Source organism: Momordica charantia (assembly GCF_013281855.1).
Source record: "Momordica charantia cultivar OHB3-1 chromosome 7 unlocalized genomic scaffold, Mcharantia_2.0 BLBB01000007.1, whole genome shotgun sequence".
In the NCBI taxonomy this organism is placed as follows: Eukaryota; Viridiplantae; Streptophyta; class Magnoliopsida; order Cucurbitales; family Cucurbitaceae; genus Momordica; species Momordica charantia.
The window spans coordinates 15,073,624-15,082,801 of NW_028275165.1; the positions used below are offsets into that span (position 1 = coordinate 15,073,624).

The 9,178-nt window shown below is 41.6% G+C and overlaps 1 pseudogene; it reads right to left on the bottom strand.

Annotated features, from left to right (window-relative positions):
* Positions 1 to 970: 970 nt before the first annotated feature.
* Positions 971 to 8,191, bottom strand: LOC111018303 (uncharacterized; annotated as a pseudogene).
* Between the last annotated feature and the right edge of the window lie 987 nt (positions 8,192 to 9,178).

The following is a 9,178-nucleotide window of genomic DNA, read 5'->3' on the forward strand; positions in this document are numbered from 1 at the left end:
ACCAACAGAAAACTAAAAGGCAACGGACCTGGCTTGAAACAGGCTTCGACCAGGATATATCGGGTTCGATTTAACCAACAGAAAACTAAAAGGCAACGGACCTAGCTTGACACAGGCTTCGACCACGATCTATCGGGTTCGATTTAACCAACAGAAAACTAAAAAGTGACGGACCTGGCTTGACACAGGCTTCGACCACGATATATCGGGTTCAATTTAACCAACAAAAAACTAAAAGGCAACAGACCTGGCTTGACACAGGCTTCGACCACGATCTATCGGGTTCAATTTAACCAACAGAAAACTAAAAGGTGACGGACCTGGCTTGACACAGGCTTCGACCATGATCTTTGATCGGGTTCGATTTAACCAACAAAGCTAAACAAGCTTGCTTGAGAAAAAATGAGTCGTCATGAAATTATCTACCATAGGGCTTTTTGGAGACTTCTCCAAGGCAAATGCATGAATGACGCATAAAACGGTGCATGAAATGTGTGTTTGATGCATGATGATAACAGGAAAATTTGTCTTGGATGCAAAAATAGAGTGAAATCACTTGCTTTTATAAAAACTTGGGATTGTTCAGATAGCCCGATCACCGCATTTCGCTTTCCTTCAAAAATCCTTTTAACTGGATCGAGAGTAACTAGAACAAATGGGACGACGACTTTGCCTTGATAACTTTGTAATGTCGTACTTGCCCCAATGTTCCAGAGAACAAAATGTCCCTCGGGCTTCCTGTGCCTTTATGTTTGATTTCGAGTAACGCATAGCCTTGGAGACGTGAAAAAGCTACCATCCTTCGTATATAGAAAGAGACGAATGGAGACCAGACTTTATAAATGACAAGAGACACACGTCTCAAAGATGTGGTTTAAATTTATAGGCTATAATAGAGAATGGATACACAAAATTGCCTTTCAAGCATAATACTGAGATCAAAGTGAAATTTTTTGAAATACATCATAAACTATGCATAATATTTTCGAACATGATCTGCCTTGACTGGATTTCAAAATTCAGTGCCATCCATGTTGGCCAGAACTAGTGCTCCTCCGGAGAAAGCCTTTTTCACCACAAATGGTCCTTCATAATTCGGGGTCCATTTGCCTCGATGATCTTTCTGTAATGGGAGAATTCTTTTTAGAACTAAATCTTCCTCTTTAAACCTTCTTGGGTGCACCTTCTTGTCATAGGCTTTCATCATTCTTCTTTGATAAAGTTGTCTTCTGCATAATGCCGTCAACCTCTTTTCTTCTACAAAGTTTAGCTGCTCATAACGTCTTTGGACCCACTCAGCCTCTTGTAACTTAGCTTCCATGATAACTCTCAATGATGGAATTTCTACTTCAATAGGGAGAACAACTTCCATACCATAAACTAAAGAAAATGGCGTTGCCCCAGTTGAAGTACGGACTGAGGTGCGGTAACCATGTAAGGCAAATGGAAGCATTTCATGCCAGTCTCTGTAAGTTACAGTCATCTTTTCAACTATTCTTTTTATGTTTTTGTTGGCGGCTTCTACTGCACCGTTCATCTTAGGTCGATAAGGGGTTGAGTTGAGATGTTTGATCTTAAACTGCTCATAGAGCTCACTCATCAATTTGTTGTTCAAATTCCTTGCATTATCGGAAATTATGGTTTTAGGAAGACCATAACGACAAATAATTTCCTTCTTGATGAATTTGACTACAACTCCTTTTGTCACATCTCGGTAAGAAGCTGCTTCTACCCATTTAGTAAAATAATCTATGGCAACCAAAATGAATTGGTGCCCATTTGATGCTTTAGGTTCGATAGGTCCTATCACATCCATGCCCCACATAGAGAAAGGCCAAGGAGCTGTCAAAGCATGCAAATGAGAAGCAGGAGCATGAGTCTTGTCCGAGTAAATTTGACATTTGTGACATTTTCTTGCATATTTAATACAATCTGTCTCTATAGTCAGCCAGTAATAGCCAGCTCTTAAAATTTGTCTAGCCATCATGTGTCCATTTGCATGAGTGCCACAAACTCCTTCATGAATTTCCTCCATAATCCTATTGGCATCTCTTCCTTCGACGCACCTTAGGAGAACCATGTCATGGTTTCTCTTGTACAGTATCTCTCCGTTTAAGAAAAACTTTATTGCCAACTTGCGAAGGGTGCGCTTATCATTTTCTGAAGCATTTGGTGGATACTCTTTACTCTTTATATATTGCTTGATGTCATGAAACCAGGGCTTACCGTCGGGTTCTTCCTCAATGCTCATACAAGAAGCTGGGACATCTCTCCTCCCAACTTTAATCGGACGGACATCCTCATTGAGTTCTAAATTGAACATCACCGCTAATGTGGCCAATGCATCTGCTACTTGATTATTTTCTCTTGGCAAATAATCAAATGAGATTTCATCAAATTCTTGTGACAATTCTGTTATGAATTGTTTATAAGGCAACAACTTAACGTCTCTTGTTTCCCATTCTCCTCTTAGTTGATGAATTACTAGCATAGAATCCCCAAAAACTTTAAGTTTCTTAACCTTCATATCAATAGCAGCTTGGACGCCCATCGAGCATGCTTCATACTCGGCCATATTATGTTTGCAGTCAAAACATAATCTAGCGATAAGAGGGTATAGTTCCCCTTTGGGTGATATCAAAATAGCCCCAATCCCATGACCTAACTCGTTAGAGGCACCATCAAACATCATGGTCCAAGTTTGCGGGTCTAAACTTTCCTCACTTGCAGTTATGGTGGAGATATACTCATCTGGAAAATCGAACTTTACCGGTATGTAGTCATTTATAGGTTGTTGAGCTAGGTAGTCGGCCAAAGCACTCCCCTTAATAGCCTTTTGAGTCACATAAACAATATCATATTCGGACAAGAGGACCTGCCACCTTGCAATTCCACCCGAGAGAGACGGCTTTTCAAAAATGTACTTTATGGGGTCCATCTTTGAAATGAGCCATGTGGTATAATACAACATGTATTGTCTTAGACGTCGAGCAGCCCAAGCTAAAGCACAACAAGTTTTTTCTACTTGAGAGTATCTAGTCTCGCAATCGGTGAACTTTTTACTTAAATAATATATAGCCTGTTCTTTCCTGCCTGAATCATCATGCTGCCCCAGTACACATCCCATTGAGTTTTCAGTCACTGTGAGATATAAAATAAGGAGTCGTCCTGGAGTTGGTGGCACAAGAACTGGAGGGTCTTGCAAATACTGCTTAACCTTATCGAATGCTGCTTGACAATCTTCACTTCATACCCCATCGTTGTTCTTGCGGAGCAATTTAAAGATGGGTTCGCAAGTTGCTGTTAAGTGAGATATGAACCTTGCGATGTAGTTGAGTCGTCCTAGAAATCCTCTGACTTCTTTCTGCGTCTGTGGAGGTGGCATCTCTAAGATTGCTTTGACTTTATCCGGGTCAACTTTAATGCCTTCTTGACTTACTACAAAACCCAGGAGTTTTCCAGTGGTTGCCCCAAATATGCATTTGTTGGAATTGAGTTTCAATTTGAACTTCCTCAATCGATCAAACAGCTTCCTTAAAATAGTTGTGTGCTCCTCGCCCTGTTTTGACTTGGCAATCATATCATCCACGTAAACTTCAATTTCTTTGTGCATCAAGTCATGAAAGAGAGTAACCATGGCACGCTGGTAGGTTGCCCCAGCATTTTTTAGCCCAAATGACATAACTTTGTAGCAGAAAGTTCCCCATAGCGTAATGAATGTGGTTTTTTCACGATCCTCAGGTGCCATCTTGATCTGATTGTAGCCTGAAAACCCATCCATAAAAGAGAAGGTTGAGAACCCAGCAGTATTATCAACCAGCACATCGATATGAGGAAGCGGGAAGTTGTCTTTTGGACTTGCACGATTCAAGTCTCTATAATCAACACACATTCTTACTTGTCCATTTTTCTTTGGTACAGGGACAATGTTTGCCACCCACTCAGGGTAATTAGATACCGTAAGGAACCCTGCATCGATTTGCTTTCTTACTTCATTCTTTATCTTGATCAACATATCTGGCCTCATTTTCCGTAACTTCTGTCTCATCGGCTTGAACTCTGGGTTGATCGGCAATTTGTGCACTACGATGTCTGTATCTAAACCAAGCATATCCTAATAGGACCAAGCAAAAACATCAGCATACTCATGAAGTAACTCTATCAACTTTTTGCGACTCTCTGAAGACATATGAGTGCCTATTTTAATCTCTTTGGCTTCGGCTTGTGATCCCAAGTTAAGTGTCTCAGTTAATTCTTCATGGGGTCCCAACATTTTTTCTTCTTCTTCTAGCATTCTCAATAACTCAGCAGAGGGCTCGTCATCTATTTCCTCATCAGATTCAATAATGTATATAGGTGTATCGAGCTCGTATTTCGAATCATTATCGCATTCAATCTCAGTATTACTGTTTAAGACATAATAAAGGAGAAAAGAAAAGAAACAGAAATAAATGAATAAATTGGCCCAGAAAATAGTAGAGGAAGGAAACAAAGTGAATGAACTCAAACTTTATTGATATGAAAGAATTATAAACAAATAATGGGTCTGGATGGAATGTACATGAAATAGAAAATTAATTTAATTAATTAAGAAAATGAGGGGAAGGAAAAAAAATGGACAATTACTTTGATTTATTATTTACAAAAGACGGTAGCTTTATCACGCTCCAATTGCTCAGCTCGAAACCGTCTGGACACAGGTAGACAAAAGGTCCGACTTGCTCTCTTTCTTCTGTCACTGCAGCCACTACAGAGCTCTCATCGTACTCTTGATGGATTGTACCGGCACTTCTGAAAGAGTGGGTGAGAGGTGGAACAATCCTCCTAGGGTAATCACGCTCCTCATTCTCAAATCTTGAGAGACGTTTTGCTTTTTCCAGACTCCGCACTCTAATGATGTCGCCTCTACTTGGTTTATACCCCAACCCGAACTTCTTTGTATTCTTAGCCATCCTCAGCAGTTTGTCTAAGCTCCCATTGTCTCCTTTAAAGGCGGTCTCTAAAAGTCGTGGCTTAGGTCTTCCAAACTTCCCATGTAAAGTTGTTGCATTTGCAATCTCGAATGATTGGAATGAAGACTCAAAAGCTTCTTCTGCTACTTCAACGTATGACATCGAAGCAAACCTTGAGACTAGAATGTCTTCTTGTCCCGATATGATCACTAACTTTTGGTCAACCGCAAACTTAATTTTCTGATGTAAAGTGGATGGAACTGCTCCTGCCGAATGTATCCACGGTCGCCCCAGCAAGAAACTATAAGCTGATGTGATGTCCATAACCTGAAATGTTATGTCAAAGGTGCAAGGACCTATTTGGATCGGGATCTCAATATCCCCAACAACAGCACTGCGAGCTCCATCGAAAGCTCTTACTATCACAGTACTAGGTCTCATATGAGACATATCAACGGGTAACTTCTCTAGCGTGGATCTTGGCATTATGTTTAAAGAAGATCCATTGTCCACAAGGACTTTTGCTATTAGGAAGTTTTTACACTTAACTGAGATGTGGAGAGCTTTGGTATGTCCTGTACCCTCTGGTGGTATCTCCTCATCTGTAAAACTGATGGAGCTAGATGCCGTTATATTCCCTACAACGTTGCTCAAATTATCCACTGTGATGTCTTGTGAAACGAAAGCCTGTTTCAAGGCCTCCAACAATGCATTCTGATGCGCTTCAGAGGATAACAATAAAGATAATATAGAGATATTTGCGGGTGTCCGACCTAATTGTTCAATAACTTTGTATTCACTTTGCTTCACTAGCTTCAGAAACTCTTGAGTCTCTTCCTCGGACATGGGTTGTTTAGGACTTACATCCTTTACAACAATTGCCTCCACCAGTTCATCACGGGCATCCTCGTGGAGTTTGGCCTTCCCTTTCTTATCCTCTTCCACTTTCTCCTTCTTCTTCTCACTTGCTTTCTCTTTATTCTTTTCACTAGTAGTTTCATTCACACGCTTTAGCAGGCTATCCGGTGTATAACATCTCCCAGTTCGTGTCAAACCTCCCACTCCAGTGATATTGTCAACTGGGAGTGAAGGAGATGATACATCTTGCCCTACAGTTACCTTGCACTCATATTTCCAAGGCACTGCTTTGGAACTTTTATACTCGAAAGGAGTTGGGACCGTGATAGTCATTGGTTTCCGACTGCAGCTAGGTGCATCTGGCTTTTCACGGTAAAAGATGGTGAGGGGTTTTGGTTTAAGAGAATCACTTGAGCCCTCAGCAACCAAGATATCTTCCACAACATTTGTCTGTTTCTTCTAGTGAGAATTTGCAATAGTAAGGATTTTTGAGTCTAACAACTCTTGAACTTTCATCCGAAAACTGTTGCATTGCTCTAGGGAGTGACCTTTTGCCCCAGCATGGAACGGGCACGTCAGACTTTCATCATACCCTTTATACTTTGGGCATAGGTATTCCACTGATATATATCCACTGCCCAAGAGAATTTCGAATAGTTCCTCCATAGGGGTTGTAATATTGGCAACTTTACTCTTTGACTCGATCCCTTGGCATTCGATTGCATTTATTTGGACATTCTGATGATTCGACAGCAGATTCTTACTTACATCAAGCCCATTTTCTTTTTTAAAGTTAAACCAACCTGCCTTGATCAAAGCTTGAACCCTGTATTTCAATGCAGTGCAGTTCTCTGTTGAATGCCTTATGGCTCCTGCGTGATAGTCACAACGAGCATTTGCATCATACCATCTTGGGTATGGAGGCTGGATCGGATCTACAGGTACAGGTGCCAGCTGATTATTTTGAAATAACTGAGGCAGAAGTTCAGTATAAGTCATGGGGATTGGGTCAAACTGGGTCTGTTTACGTGCCCCTCTATTATTCTGCTGCCCTTGAGTATAGAATGTATTATGCTGCTGACCCCTAGGTTGAAAATTTTGACTGGTTGGGGTAAGTTGGAAATTTTGACTGGCTGGGGGTCGAAAATTTTGGGAAGCATAAGGGTAGTAATGTGAAGTTGCATTATTCACAAATGGTTGATTATACCCGTATGGCGTTGGGTAATAATACGGAGAGTATTGCGGTGTCCGACGGTACGGTTGTTGTTTCCAAGAGTGTCGGTCTGCTCCCACCATTTGAACCTCACCTTCCTTCTTCTTGGAATGACTTGCCTTCTTTGCGGCCAATGGCTCATCGGTAGTACTAGTTATTCGCCCATGTCTAACCCCGTATTCGATTCTTTCTCCGATGGTCATAATATCAGAGAAATTTGTGGAAGCGCTTCCTATCATCCGATCATAGAAAGGATGTTTTAGGGTATTGATGAACATGGCAGATAGCTCCTTATCTATTAAAGGAGGTTGGACTTGAGCTGCCGTGTCCCTCCACCTTTGAGCATACTCCTTAAAGCTCTTTGTACTCTTCTTCTCCATCCTCTGTAAATCTAAGCGATCTGGAGCCATGTCTATGTTATGCTTATATTGTTTTAGGAAGGAGTCGGCCAGATTCTTCCACGAGCCAACATGAGAGCTATCTAACTGCATGTACCAACGAGAGGCCGGACCAGATAAACTATCTTGAAAGCAGTGTATCAACAATTTGTCATTTTGGACGTATGCTGCCATCTTCCTACAGTACATTATAGATGATTCTTAGGACAAGAAGAACCATTGTACTTCTCAAACTCTGGCACCTTGAGTTTTGGAGGGATGACTAAACCAGACACCGAGCACAATTGTGAGGCATCGATGTTGCCAAAAACGTCTGTCCTCTCTATTGCTCTTAATCTTTCCTTCAGAACTTCGAACTTCTCATTACTAGGGGCATTTTGTCCGACTGGGTCTGTCTTGGCTAGGAGATCGCCTAGGTTAAGGACTGTAGGGGGTGACATCATTTGCTCGGGCTCTCGAAAAATGATGTTGGTTGGGATTTGCTGAGCTCCCTTAACAAAGGGATGCAGATACTGACCAACCGGGACGTCATACAGAGGGTTGTACGTTGTATATTGTGGCATGAAACCCTCTGCCACTGGCCTAAGAGGTGGACCTTACCCAAGTGGATAAGGCGGGGTTTCTTGCGGCTCATGGACAGGGTTGCTAGATGTAGCAGGATCTGCAGCCGATTTGCCTTTTTCCAACGCGAGGAGGATGACATCTAACTTTTCTCGCAACTCCTCGATATCTTTCCTTGTTTTCTCCTGCTCGGCTTTTTGATCTTCCATCATTAATCTTGCCCTGCGTCTAGTACGGTAAGTGCGATGTGGTGCCAGTGAGCGAGCTATCTTGAACAATCCCTTTTGTTTTTTAGAAAAATAGAAGACAAAAAGAAAGAGAAAGAAAACCATAAATAAATAAGTTCGTGACTTTATTATTAATTGGATAAATAAATAAATGAAGATTACAAGAAAACAACAATTATGCCAAATTTGAACCCCAATGCTTAAATCATGGAATTGAAAGTACATTAAAGCAAAGTGTCAATAAAACTGTCTCCAATGCTCTAGATCTCGTCGAAGTTTGCCCAAGAACTTGAGTGTGCTTTTGCCATTCGGCTGTGTAGGGGCAATGGCAGATGTGAGAGCTCGTGCCTCTTCAGCTAAACCATCTGCCCTACGGGTTGCCTGTCTGACTTGGGTGAGTACATGTTCTGAATTATGACGCAACAATGTGTTATCGCGCCTCACATGGTCTAATTCATACTCCACTTGGTTGTATTGTTCCTTGATATGGGCATAATCATGCATTAACCCATCAGCAGCATTCTGGGTTTTGTCGAGACGGCTTGAAAGCGCCTGAACAGTTTCCCTTAATCTTTGATTTTCTTGAGCATATTGAGCTAACTGTACTTCTTTCTCCTCCAGCACAATGGCCTTTTCACGAAGGGACATGATTTCTGTTTGTAGAGAAGACATTTGTTGTGATATTTGATTGTCTCGCGCCCTCAAGGCTGCTTGTGAGCTCTCTTCGTACTTTCTTCTGTTAGGGTCCCGAACCTCTACTTCTAGCGGTCTGTTTTCTTTCCCCTGGCAACTGACCTCCCTTCTTGCCTGCTGTAATTCCAGCTCAATGTTCCGAGGTAGATTTTGATTGAACCCTAGTTGTAGTTTTTCTTTAGCTGATGTGGGGTTCCCTTCTCGCAGCTCGTATTCTATCATGCGAACCTTCCGCTGAGTGGATTGATTTGGGCTCATTTCAGAAAGAATTCTCCT